This window comes from Monodelphis domestica, chromosome 6, assembly GCF_027887165.1.
Source record: "Monodelphis domestica isolate mMonDom1 chromosome 6, mMonDom1.pri, whole genome shotgun sequence".
NCBI lineage: Eukaryota > Metazoa > Chordata > Mammalia > Didelphimorphia > Didelphidae > Monodelphis > Monodelphis domestica.
In genome coordinates this window covers 60681086-60695358 of record NC_077232.1, presented here as the reverse complement: position 1 = coordinate 60695358, position 14273 = coordinate 60681086, and the positions used below count along the sequence as shown (strand labels likewise).

Below are 14273 nucleotides of genomic sequence, written 5' to 3'. Positions count from 1 at the left end.
GATATTCCAACTTAGTCTTGATGTTATAAAAACCTTATTATTAATTAGAGCTATCCCAGAATGAAACAGGCTTCCTCCAGGTGTGGTGAGTTGTCCCTCTTTGGAGGTCTTCAAATAGAGTCCAGAGGACCACTTGGCAGGTGTGGTATCATAGGAATTGTTTTGGTTTATGTGTTGAATTAGAAGGCCACTAAGGATTTTTCCAGTTCTCAAATCGGATGAGTCAGCACCTTGCACATAATAGGGATTCAATAAATGTTAGAAGGAAGGAAGGAAGGAGGGAAAGTTGGAGTCAGTGTCATATATATCATCTAGGAGAAGACTTATTCCAGTCTTTAAGTAGAGGAAACCCAAGGCAAAGGTTAGAATATGGGACAGATTAATCTTCCCCTTGGGTGAGGAAAAAAGCCAGGAGAATAGGGGAGGTTGGGTCAGTTATTGGATTGCTTGGAGCAGGGCAAGGCAGCTCATCCTTCTTCTTTCCTGTTACTTTCCTTGGAACCCATGCAAGGTGAGTGTGGGAATGGGGGTAGCACTGGGGAGAGACTGCCAAACACATAGTACTTAGAGACAAATTAGCTTGGATTGGGCCCCATCTTTCCAGGAGAGAAACATTATAGAAAAGAAAGTTAAGAGGGATTAGGAGGATGAGAGGGGAGAATGAAGTGGAAAACACGGGCCAATGCTGGGTATCTGGATGAGTGTGGACTGGAGGCCAAAGGATAATGAAAGGAGAGTGATTCTATCCATCCTTGATGGCACACTAAGGGCCCTCAGTGCAGGAGAGGATGTAATACAGGGAAGAGAAATCACCTCTTGAAATCATGACAAACATCCTTTATAGCAATATCTATTTCAACCCTATCCACCAACGACTAAATCCCATTGCCCTCAGCAACTAGACTTATTATAACAGTGGACATTTATTTAGGGAGCTGTAAGTTTTGCAAAGCACTTTGCATGAATTATCTAATTTGATCTTCACAGAAGCCCTATAAAGCAGGTGCTATTAGCATTCCCATTTTACAAGTATAGAAACCAAAGCTTGAAGAAATTAAGAGACTTATCCAGGTGAGGTAATTATCTGAGGCAAAATTTGAGCCCATGACCTCCCCACTCCAGGTGTAGCCTTTTTCCTGGCCTGCTTTCTTAGAGGATCTGGGGTAAAAGGACTATCTGGGAGCTTCTAATCCCTGGACACCTCACCCTAGGGATGAGGCAAGGAGTCATATCAAACCCTAAATACTCGAGGACTACACTCAGGCTGGGCTAGCACTAAATGAGATTTCCCTTTTTCATCTTCAACCCCATGCTAGCTCGAGAATGCTCCCCTGTGTCTCCTAGTCAAATTCACGTTAGAACTAAATATCAAAGAGGATCTGTCAGAACATACCTTCTAGGCCAGAAGGAAGATGACTTCCTGAAGCATTGTTCTGATTCCATCATTCCTCTGCTCAATATGCTCCAATAGCTCTTTCTGGTTAACTGAATGAAATCCCGAGTCCTTACTTAGCCTGACATTCAATGGCTTTCACCATCTGGCACCATTCTGCCCTTCCAGTGTTAGTGAGCATCACTGCCCTCTGTTTGCTCAATGGTCCAGCCAAACTGCTCTATTTGTTTCTTCTCTGCTTTGCTGATTGACTAGATTAGGTTAATGGAGTATTAATGAGCTCTGAGGTAGCTCCTGTCTATGCCTTGGACTTTTCCATCCCCAGGAGTCTGATCACCTGCTCTTTCCTCCTCTTCATCTGTTGAAATCATTCAAGGCCCAGCAAAGATGCCACTTCCTTCATCATTCAATTCTGCAAGTTTTCACATTGCCCTCACGCTTAACTTTACACTTATCTCATCCTCTTATGCATTAGAGTTATTTGTATCTTTGGTGGTTCCTCCCACTAGACTTGCTTCATTGATCTTTGAGTCCTCAGCAGGTTGTAGGGTTCTCTGTACCCAGGGAAAACTTACTAAAGGCATAGTGAATTGATCTGTGGATATGGATGTCCCTGGTGAATGAATATATTATGGGCAAGAAGGTAGCACCATAATGCACAGAGTACTAGACCTGAAGTCAGGAAGACTTCATCCCCCTGAGTTCAAATCCAGCTTCTCACACTTATTATCTGTGCCTCTGAACAAGTCACTTAACTTATAAATAAAAAATGAGCTGGAGAAGGAAATGGCTAATCACTCTAGTATCTTTGCCCACCCCCCAAAAAATTCCAAATTGAATCACAAAGAGCCAGACATAATTAAAATGACCAAACAACAAATACCTGCTATTTTAACTGGGGAAACCCAATATACTCATGACAGAATACCCTTAAGTAACACACCCTTAGTTCTGAAGGCCAAGAATTTGGGATTCAAATCCCACCTTAAATACCTACCTTTACAACCTTAGACAAGTCATTTAATCTCCCTGGGTCTCAGTTTCTCCATTTATCAAATGAAGAAATTGGACCTGATGGCCTCTATGGTCCCTTCCAAGTTTCTGATCTTATGAACTACCAAACTCCTATTTTCAGAAGTATAAGGCAACAGAGCTGAATTTGAAAGTACTGGGGGAGGCAGAATCAAGAAGCAATTAGAGGGATGGGTAAGGCTTCCATCTTGATGGAAAACCTCAGGGTATCCCAGGCAACAGAAGCTGTAGTCAATCTGGCTGGATTTCACCTTTGAAAAACTCTTCCAGTACTCACTATCTTTTGATGAGAAGTACTCCCATGGGTCTGACCTAGTTATGCCCCCTCCCATCCCATCCTCCCCACCCACTTCCTCAGGAAACATATACATGTTCAGACCTAATTAATTGAGAAGGAAATGGAAACTGCTATCAAAGACAGTATGATGGCAGCTCTATGAGAAATACTTAGTTTAGTGTCATCTAAGGAGAATCCCCAGGTCCCAACTCTCATCTAGGAGTGGCCCAGAATATCCAAAAAAAAAAAAAAAAGAAGAAGAAGAAGGCAGCATGGAAGTGGGCAGCAAAGGTAAGAAAACCTGATTAAAATCCTATCTCAGATATTGTGATGTGATAACTATGGACGAGGTGTTTAACAACCCTAAGCTTCTATTTCTTTATAATGAAAGGGGCATGATAACATAAGAACTACCTCATGAAAAGTTCTATAAACTTTTTATCTCTATACAAAGGTCAGATTTTAATTTTTAACCCTTACCTTCCATCTTAGAATCAGCACTTGGTATTGATTCCAAGGCAGAAGAGTAGGAAGGGTCAGGCAACGGGGGTTAATTGACTTGTCCAAAGTCACACAGTTAGAAAGTGTCTGAGGACATATTTGAAACCAAGACCACCCATCTCTAGGCCTGGCTTTCTATATAATGAGCCACCTAGCTGCTCCTCAATTATTATTAATGAGAGTTTTACCAATTAACTTCATTTCTATAATCACTGTCCTCAGACCCCACAAAGACCAATTTCTCCAACCTCTCCTTTTGGTCAAATTGAGGCAACATCTCTCCATCTTGGAAGAGAACAGTGATCTATATACAGAGTATCCCAAAAGTCTAAACTAAGACTTTGGGGTTATGCCTTAGTTTGAACACAAATATCCTGTGGGATTAAGGGTGAGGCCTCCTCTTCCTACTGTTTCCCAAAGAGGGTATGCTCTTTGATTTATTGAATACATGATTCCAGTGAATATATCCCACCCTGACATAGCCAAGAAGTTCTCATTCAGTCTGAAGATATTCAATAAAGAGAACTCATCCCCTTCTGGCCCAATATATTCTTTTTGGGGATAGCTTTAATTGTTAGAAAATTTTTCCTGACACAAGTCTAAATTTTGTCTCTTGGAAATTTCCATCCATTGCTCTTGGTTCTTTGCTTAGGGCCCATATAGCACAAATATAATTTCTCTTCCAAATGAACAGCCTTCCAAACCTTGGAGAAACAAACTCCACCCTTCATGTCTCCCCTTCTCTAGTCTAAACAATCCCACTTCCTTCAAATGTTTCAAAGGCAAAATGAATTCCACATCCTGGTTGCTCTCCTTTATATACTTTCTAACTTATCAGTGTCCTTGAATTATGGCATCCTGAATGAAACTCTACTCATAATACTATATAGATGTAATAAATATTGTGAGGCTCAAATAAAACAAAGCATAAAAAGTAGTTGACAAATTTAGGGCACGTATAGAAATGTCATTTATTAGATAGAAGCAAGTTCTTTGAGGGAAAGGACTAATGCACTAAACAGATAGATCTGTGCCTATGCCTATACCTATATCTCACTGCCACCAAAGATCACATTAGCTTTTTCTAGTTGCCTTATTACACTATTCACTCACATTGAGCTTATAGTCCATTAAAATCTCTAGAGTGTTTATAAAATAACTTATGCTTTGAGGCTGATTTTTTTGAACCCCAGTGTGTGATTTTTCAAGTATCACTACCAATTCATTTCATTCAACTCATATTGTTATTCTAACCTATCAAGATTTTCTGAGATCTTAAGACTGCCATTCTTGAAGTTATCAATCCTTTCTAGGTATGTATCACTTGCAAATTAAATAAGCATGCTGTGTAAGCCTTTAACTAAATTAGTGATTTTTTGAAAGCCATTGAATTAGCACAAAGTCAAGCATTGATCTCTGGGCCCTTTGCTGTCCACCTTATTCTAAGCTAACATTATCAATGATTATTTGTTTGAGTCCAAGAATTCAACTATTTCGGAATCCATTGTCTGAAAGTGCTATAGTTAAAGCCCCAATATTTCTAATGCCAGAATTTGAGAAAGAAAGGGGATCTCAGTGACTACAGAGTCCAACTCATATAAGAAAGGAATTCTTACTAAAATAGATCCAACAAATATTCATCCAGGTTCTACTTGAAGACCTCTAAGGAGGGGAAATCCACCCCCTCTGGATGCAACCCATTCTAATTTTCAGCAGTTCTAATTGTTAGCAAGTTTTTCCTAATATCCAGCTGAAATTGACCTGTTTGCAAGTCTCAATCACTTGTCCTTGTTCTGCCCTAAAAGGTAAAATATTTTATTTAGTCATTTCAGTCATGTCCAACTCTTCATGATCCCATTTGGGGTTTTCTAGGCAAAGATACTAAAGTATTTTGCCAGTCTGAACTCTAGCTCATTTTAAAAACTAAGGAAACTAAGGAAAACAGGATTTAATGACTTGCCTGTATCACACAACTAGTAAATATCAGAGGCCAGATTTGAACTTGCTTCCCTGATTTCAGGTCCAGGGCTCTAACCACCTACCACCCCTCTGGTGTCAAAGAGAACAAATCTAATCCCTCCTCCAGATTGCAACTGTTCAAATACCTAAAGATTGCTATCATGGCCCTTATGAGTCTTTCCAGGCTAATTATTCCCAGTTCTTTCATCGAGTTCTCATATTTCCCAAACTCAAGAACATTTACCATTTCACCATCCTAGCAACACCTCTGGACACTTTCTAGCTTATCAATGTCTTTCTCAAAATGTGCTGTCCATATTCATAGCCACTCTCTTTATGGTGGCAAAAAATTGGAAAATGAGGGGATGTCCTTTGATTGGAGAATGGCTGAACAAATTGTGGTATCTATTGGTGATGGACTACTATTGTGCTAAAAGGAATAATGAACTGGAGGGATTCCATGTGAACTAGAAAGACCTCCAGGAAGTGATGCAGAGTGAAAGGAACAGAACCAGGAGAAAATTATACACATAGACTAATACACTGTGGCACAATTGAATGTAATGGACTTCTCTACTGGCAGCAATGCAATGATCCAGGACAATTCTAAGGGATTTATGAGAAAGAACGCTATCCATATCCAGAGAAAGTGAAGTAGAAACACAGAAGAAAAACAAGTGCTTAATCACATAGGTCGATGGGAATATGATTGGCGATGTAGACTCTAAGCAATCACCGTAAAGCAAATATTAATAATATGGAAATAGGTCTTGGTCAGTGACACATGTAAACAACAGTGGAGTTGTTTGTTGGATATGAGAAGGGGGAGGGAGGAGGGAAGGGAAAGAACATAGATCATATAACCATGGAAAAATATTCTAAACTAATTAAATAAAAATTTACAATAGAAATGTAAGAAAAAATAAGAATAAGAATAAAAAAAGTGCTGTCCAGAAATGCATATAATACTCCAGAGAAGGCCTGACAAGAGCAGAGTATAGTGAAAATTTCACCTCCATTTTCCTGGAAGCAATGCCTCTCCTCATGTAGTCCAAGATGACAGTAGGTTTTGGGTTACAGCACACTACTGAGTCATGTTGAATTCCCAGATCTTTTTCAGAATAACTGCCATGCCTGTATCATATGCCTGTGAAGTTAATTTCTTATCCTTGGTGTAAAACTTGACATTTATTCCAACATTTTACATTAATTTCATCTTTTTAGATTCAGTCTAATTCCAGCTTGTCAAGATCCTTTAGAATCCTCCCTCTTTTATCCATTACATGTGAGCTATTTCTCCAAGCTTTCTGTCACCTGCAGACTTGATGAAGATAATATCTATGCCTTTGTCTGAGTCACTTACAAAAATATTAAGCAGCCTGGGGCAAGCACAGACCTCTGGGATACTCCACTGAAGACCCCTTTTCACACTGCCACTAAACCACTAAAAACTATTCTTAGAATCTAGCCAACCAACCAATTTCTAATCTAATTATATTCTACCCTAGATAAAATACAGTCACCAAATTCCCCTCACCTATTAGTTTAGTTATCCTGTCAAAAAAGGAATTTAGGTTAGTCTATTGTGACCTATCTTGACGATGCTAGGATGGTTCTTTGTAACCACATTGCCCCGTCCAGATGTTCATCATCTATCTCTTTAGAATTTCCCAAGGAATCACTGTCAAGCCTACTCGGCTACATTTTACAGACTCTATTCTCTTCCTTTTAAAAAATGGGACAACATTTGCCCTTCTCCATTTTTGTGGCATCTCTCTTGTTTTTCATGTTCTTTCAAATATCACTTGGTGACCTCTCATGTTGCTTTCAACTTTAACATTATATTAATCACTTATGTCCCCAGGGCAATCAGAATGAAACACTAGCAACTTTGTTGGAAAAGGAATTTTTCTATTCCTCCTTAAACAAATATGCTGGTGACTCCTTTGGGTAGAACATGATTTGATTTATTTTTGTTTGCTCTTTTTCTTTGAGGTTATCAGGGCCCTGCTACAAGATGTTCAGAGTCTAAGGCTTAATTTGACCCAAGTGCCCCATAGCAACTGACAGAGGATGGATATATGGTAGGCACAATATATATTACTAGTAAAGACTGCCAGAAAGGGCCTAGACCAACAGGGAAAGTCATATCAACTAGCATCTATCTTTATTGGTGAGATCTGGTCATATACAGGAAAGTGTGGGACGAAGGCCATGAAAATCATGGGTTATTGTCAAGACAGTTTTATTATTGTCAATGTTCTGTCACGTCCAAGTCTGTGTGTCCCCATTTGGGTTTTCTTGGCAGAGATATTAGAGTAATTTGCCATTTCTTTCTCCAGATCATTTCAGATGAGGGAACTGAGGCAAACAGGGTTAAGTGATATGCTCATGGTTACACAGCTAATAAGTGGCGAGGCTGGATTTGAATTCATGAAGTTGAGTCTTCCTGACTCCAGAACCAGCACTCTATACACTGTACCAACTAGCTGTCCTTTGTCAGCACACTCAGGATTCCAAAAGAGATAACTGAGCCAACTTGGAAAAATCAGAAATCAAAGAGAATCCATGGTGGAATCATGGTGAAGCTAGAGAATGCCATTGGGTCCCCACTGAGAAAATCTTTTGACAGGGTAAGAAAAATTTTCTAACTTCTCTGTGTAGGGCACAGAGACAATTTTGTATCTTGAGAAAATTATTAGATTTGAATGAGTAGACCTGGGTTCAGATCTAACAGTTACAATGTTCATGATATCTAGTAAATCACCCAATATCACTGGAACTCAGTTTCCTTATGTGTAAAATGAGGGATTAGACCAGATAGTCCCTTTGGACCCTCCAGCTCTAAATTTATGATCTTACTTAACAGATAAGCCTGAATCTCAACAATTAATTTCTTATTAAGCTTATCAATAAATTTATTAAATACCTACTATGTGTCAGGCTCTATGCAAAGCACTGGGCATACAAAGTAAAAAATGAAGTAGTCTTTACCTTCAAGGAGCTTACATTCTATTGGAGAGATAGTGGGGAGAAGTAGTTGTTCTTTTGCCACATTCCTACCACCATACCTTTGTGAAGGCAGTTCATTACCTGGTACTACAAATCCTATTTTCCTGGAAACTGCAGCCTCAGAGTCCTGTCACCATTAGAAATCATGTGCCTCCCAAAGTTAATACCATTTGGCCTTCTTCAAGACCAATGGAATTCTTCATTCTGAAATTCACTGCCATTTTAAGCTTCCTGAGAAAATTTCCCAGTATGTGGGCACATTCACTCAGTGATAGACACATGTAACATCTACAGAGAGCAAAAGTAGAATACTCATTCCAACTGAGGCATGGAACATTTACTGTTGGCACCTAGAGAGATCTTTTGGTACTCTCTCCCACACCACCTCCTCTCTGTGACAGCTATTTATATATCTTATTTGTGCCAATGACATGGAGTGTATTCTGGGTTTTCCAGCACTTTAAGTAAGTAAGTTAGGGATGAAAGACAGCAGGGGAGGGGAATAGAAATGCTATCTGATCACCTACTTATTATGGCATCTTTCTGTGTCTCAGATGTTTTTCCCCTGCACCATTTATGAAAGACTTCTCTTTCTGCCTCATTATTCCCTGCCATCTTTTGTATTCCTAAACAAAGATAATGCAGGAACATAGTAAAAGCTTGCTTACAACCAAAAAGCATTCTGCTGAGTTGAACTGACAGGTTCATGGTACTAGAAATGGGAGCATCACTGGGGGACAAGAGCAGCAGACAGCCCTGGACTTGGAATCAGTTTTCTATCAGCCAGGTCGAGTGAAGATACATGAAATCCAACGATCTGATTTGGAAGGGTCATCAGAAGTCACTTGGTTCAACCCTTTCCCAATACACAAATCCTCATGATTCCTACCAGTCTTCACAGGAATTTCAGGAAGGCACTCATTTCCCATTTTGTCTTTTACATTAGCTTAAGTCACTTCTGCACATAATCTCAGAGCTAGTCAGGACTTAAGAAAGCATCCAGTCCAACATATAGCCAAATAGGAATTCCCACTACAAAATATTCATTACATGATCATACAATGGCCATACATTCTGTCTTCCTTGTCCCAAGATTTCCACTGAGGAGAAACATATTACCTGGTAAGGTAGCCCATTCAATTTGAAGTTATCTCTCACTGGGAGGAAGATTGTCTTGTTTGTCCTGACTTGTCTGCTTCTTCTTGTTATCCTGTGCTAAGGTGGCATCATCTAAAATGTTGGCATTTGACTATACGTACGGATTCCTAACTCCAACCTCTGACCTTATGAAATATAAATCATAGTCCAGCAGAATATCAAGTGCAAGAAAATTGAAGAAATTGAGGGGATTAGAACAGCAAGTGATTAATTGTGGGAACTGAGTGAACTACACTGATTTCAACTTGTCACTCAGTTATAGAGCTAGCTTAATTCCTTTTCTATTCAATTATGGGCCTACTCAAAATGCTGTCTTCTGAGGAAAGTTTATTCAATTGTGGGAATTGAGAGAAAATCTTATTGCATTGTGTGAACCTAGCCCTTCATGGTTGCAAAACTGGACTACCTGTACCTGCTGCTTAAAGACCTTTAACCAAGGACCTACATTATGTTGAACAGAAATGCAGCCAGATCCCAAGATTGATTCAAGAAATTTCCTCATAATTGTACATCTCAAGTAATTCATATGTCCTATCTGAAACTGGTCATGTACTGATCAATTGGTGATTCTTTTCATGTTCTTTTGATTGGATACAGACACTAGGAAGAAGTGGGACATCTCCTTCCCAAATTCAGGGAACTGGACCTGTTCACTCTCTCCCTCCCAGCTGTGAAAGCTCCTAATCCTTCCTCCAATTAAAAATCAGATTTCCACATGTTGTATAGTTTCTTTTTAATTAATTGGCCTTCTTTGAGGAATTATTTTTAATGTATAAAAGTCTGCGTCCGACTGTATTTGGAATCCAGTACTAAACTGAGGAAGAGGTTTGGTTCTGATTTATTAATCAAACCTTTGTTTTCTCAATCATTTCATCTTTACTGGTTATACAGGTTTAAAAAAGACTTCAAAAATCATATTGTCCTCTAGAACATGAATACTCCCGCCTACAACAGTCCTAAACAATGGTCATCTATGTAGTCTTTGCCTAAGCACTCTGGGATAGCTCAATTAAGAAAGTTTCCATACCTTAATCTGAAATTTGCCCTTCCACAATTTTTATAATGTTTCTCTTTGTTCTGCTCTCTGAGTCCAAATCCCAGGAATAAATCCAATTCTTCCCACCTGACATCCCATCAAATCCATGAATACAGCTATTCTCACTCTTCTTAACTCTTCTCTCCAGGCTTAACATTCACAGTTCCTTAAACCCATTCTCATACAACATGATCACAAGGCCTTTCTCCATCCTGGCTGCCCCCCAGTTTGTCAATACCCCTCCTAAGTATGTCATAATACACCAGGTATAATCTAACCAAAACATAATAGAACCATTTCCTTACTCTGGGACACTGAGATTATCTTAATGAAATTTAAGAATGCAGTAGCTTTTTAACTATGATATCCATAATGGACTCAAAGTCCAAGAAAGCTCAAATCATTGTCAGACAAAATGCTCTGTAGCTGCATCTCCATCACTTTACTATTCTGAAGATGATTTTTTAAAACTGAAGTGTAAGACTTCATATTCAACCCTATTAAATCATTTTTCATTAGATTTAATGCATTATTCTAACAATATATCACCTATCTTTTTGTCAGCTTTGAGTCATCTGAAAATTTGATAATTATGCTAGTCATGACTTCATATGGTCAAATGATAAAAATGTTGAATAGTCAGTCACAAATCCCTGTAGCACTCACTTCTCAGATCTTTCAACTTGATGTCAAACCATTTATGACTTTTTTTTGTTTCAGCCACCTAACTAGTTCCAAATTCACCTTATTATACTACTGTCCAGGCCCCACTTCTCCATTTTGCCCATGAGAGTAGCATGAAAGGCTGCAACCAAGTCATTGAAAAAAAAATCTAGGTTAAGTTGTCTATGCCTTATTTTCCTGGTCTACTCTTCTGGGAACTGTCAAACATGGAAATGAGGTTAGTCTGGCATGATCCATTGTTATTGAAGACATGCTGACTCTTTGTGATTGCTGTTACTCTTTCTGGATGTTTACTTACCATCCCTTTAATAATATATTCCAGAATTTTTCCAAGAATCTTAGAACATCTTCTACCCCCATATTCCCTATAACCAGTCAGTATCCTCCAACATGGAGAAATGTTAATGAGTTTGGCAATCTCACATGCATATATAGATGATTGGAATTAACCCCACTTTTCAAACCACTTCCCAACTGGCCATACCAACAGCATGTGACAGTTCCCAGTGAGGCAGTACTCAGTCAGTATCTTTCTACCAGTATCTATGGTATTTTCAGGCCTCTTCACAACCCATAACTATGCTCAAACCATCATTAAGCCCAGTTTCCTGAATTATAAGCCAACATCACATTTATAGAGCAAACAGCCAAAATGTTCTTAGGTGCCCCATGAGGCATGCATCTGCCTGCACACATGGCATGTAAAATCACCAGCTCCAGCCCTGTTCTGCTTGTCTTGGCAATTTTTACATTTTCCTGACTCCATTTTCTTCCTACTGGCATTTTTTCACTTTTTAATTAGCAGACAAATGGTGACAAGAAGATCATTTGGAGTCTCTTGATATATCCAAAATGCTGTGTTTACAAATGTAACTGTAGACAGAAATTACTCCTGCCACCCACCTTTAAAATAAGTGGGTATCCTTTCTGTGTGAAATCCATTCACCTTAACTCCTTTCCTCTCATCTTCTCTAAGAACAGTGTCATGCTGGGGGCTGGGAAAAGAGTTTTGACAGATCAAACCAAGATGGTTAGGAATAGACAGGAGAAGACCATAAAAAAGAAGAGGGAAGGCTTTCTTTCTTCTCTTTCCTCCCTCCAAAAGAATTTATAAAATGGCCCTTTGGTCCAGCCAGTGATGGAGAGCTCCTGTAATTACATCATGCCTCCTTCTTAAGTTGCCAACTTGATGAAAATGACCAGGTCTGTCAGCACCTCTGATGCTTTGAGGTAGAAATGGAGACAAGCAAAGAGTTATTCTGTCCCTAGCTTATAAATTAAGTAACTCACAGCTAACTCACACTACAAAGAGGAAGCCTTCATGTATTTGCTAATTAGAATAAGGGAAATCATTTTCAGGAATAAATAGGAAAGCCCCCACACAGGGTCTTCTTCTAACACTCCATAGATAATACTAAATTGAAAGAAAAATATTCCACAGCTCTAAGGATCATAAATCTTAGAGTTAGGAAGGACATTAGAGATTACTTAGCCTGACCCCTTATCCGATGGAAGAATCCTTTCTATAACATCCCCCAAATGTGATTTCCTCTATTTGAACACCTCCAGTGACAGAAAACTCATTACTTCATGAGAAAGCTATTCATTTTTATACAATCCTGATTGCTATAAAGTACTTACATCTATCTCCCTTTAATTTTTACCAGCTGCTCCTGGTTACCTGCCTCTGGAGCCTGACTGGACTCATATTCTGCCTTTATCATTTATCAGATATGTTACTCTAGGTAGCCTTTATGAACCTCAGTTTCTTGATCTATAAAATGGTGCTAAGATCCTACCAGGGTTGTTGCCAGGCTCTACTGAAATAAATTATATAAAGTACTTTTTAGACTGTAAAACACTATTTTAATAAATTTCAGTTATTACTTCTGGTGGGACAGCTGGGTGGCTCAGTGGATAAAGCATTAAGTCTGGAGTCAGTAAAGACCTGAATTCAAAACTAGCCTCAGATACTATGTCACCCTACGTAAGTCACTTAACCTCTGTTTGCCTTACTCCACTGGAGAAAGAAATGGCAAACCACTACAGAATATTTACTAAGAAAACCCCATCGTAATGTTGACATACTATAGCTCATGGGGTCACAAAGCATTGAACTCAACTAAATGATTGAACAACAACAAATTACTACTGATATAGTGGATAGAGTACAGCACTTGTCGTTAAGAAGATTTGGACTCAAATCTCACTGTAGAGGATATTTATTAACTGTGCGACCTTGTGCAAGACATTTTTTTTAATTTGGAAAATGTTATTTAATTAATTTAGAGTATTTTTCCATGGTTACAAGATTCATGTTCTTTTCCTCCCCTCTCCCAGCCCCTCCCATAGCTGGCACACAATTCCATTGGGTTTTACACGTACCATTGATCAAGACCTATTTACATATTATTGATATTTTTGTGCAAGACATTTAGACTCCTTGTGCCTCAGTCTCCTTCTCTATAAAATAGGGTAATAGTAGCATCTACCTCATAAGGTTGTAATGAGGCTCAAAAGGAGAGTACATATGTAATGTGCTTTATAAACTTTAAAGAATCTTTATGAATGTGAGCTAAAATACTTAAAATTCTTTTCCAAGACAGCCTTTTAAGCCTTTAGGGATCATAATCACATGACCCCCAAAAGTCTTTTCTTTGTCAGGTTAATTAATCTTCAACCAAGGATAAGATTTTCAGTTCAGAGTCACAAAATTGTGTTCAGGGACAGGAGAGGGAGCATGAAGACCTGATACTGAGTTCTCATTGTAAGGTTGTTTGACCCTAAGGAAAGATCTGTTGGTCTTTGAGCATCTCTGTTCCTACTGGTTCTTGTCTTTGCCTTCTACCTAGAAAGAATAACAGAGGAGTTGGTACAGTAAAGGTCCCTGCTATAGAGCATCAATCCATCTCTCACATTTAACAGATGAGGAAACTGATGTTTAGATCAGTAAAGGGATTACCCAGATCTGTACATTCAGTAAATGGTAGAGATAAGATTCGAATTCAGATTTTCTGGTTCCAAGTGCAGCATAGTTCTTATTATATTTCGATGCTTCTCTTATTCCTTGGGTACCAGGCTCTGAATCATTGCCATGGCAACCTGAAACAACAGGGAAGGCAGGATACCATTAGGGTTTGGGGCTTATGCTACTGCTAAATCAAAGGTACCTAGAAACCAGAGAAGCAAGAAATAAGAAAAGGGAGACTAGAATCCAACTA

General features: G+C 38.9%; 1 protein-coding gene across 6 annotated transcripts in view; it reads right to left on the bottom strand.

The window, feature by feature from the left end:
* Positions 1–14273, bottom strand: part of GALNT18 (polypeptide N-acetylgalactosaminyltransferase 18) — a 476899-nt gene that overhangs the window by 346055 nt on the left and 116571 nt on the right. The window lies entirely within an intron of this gene.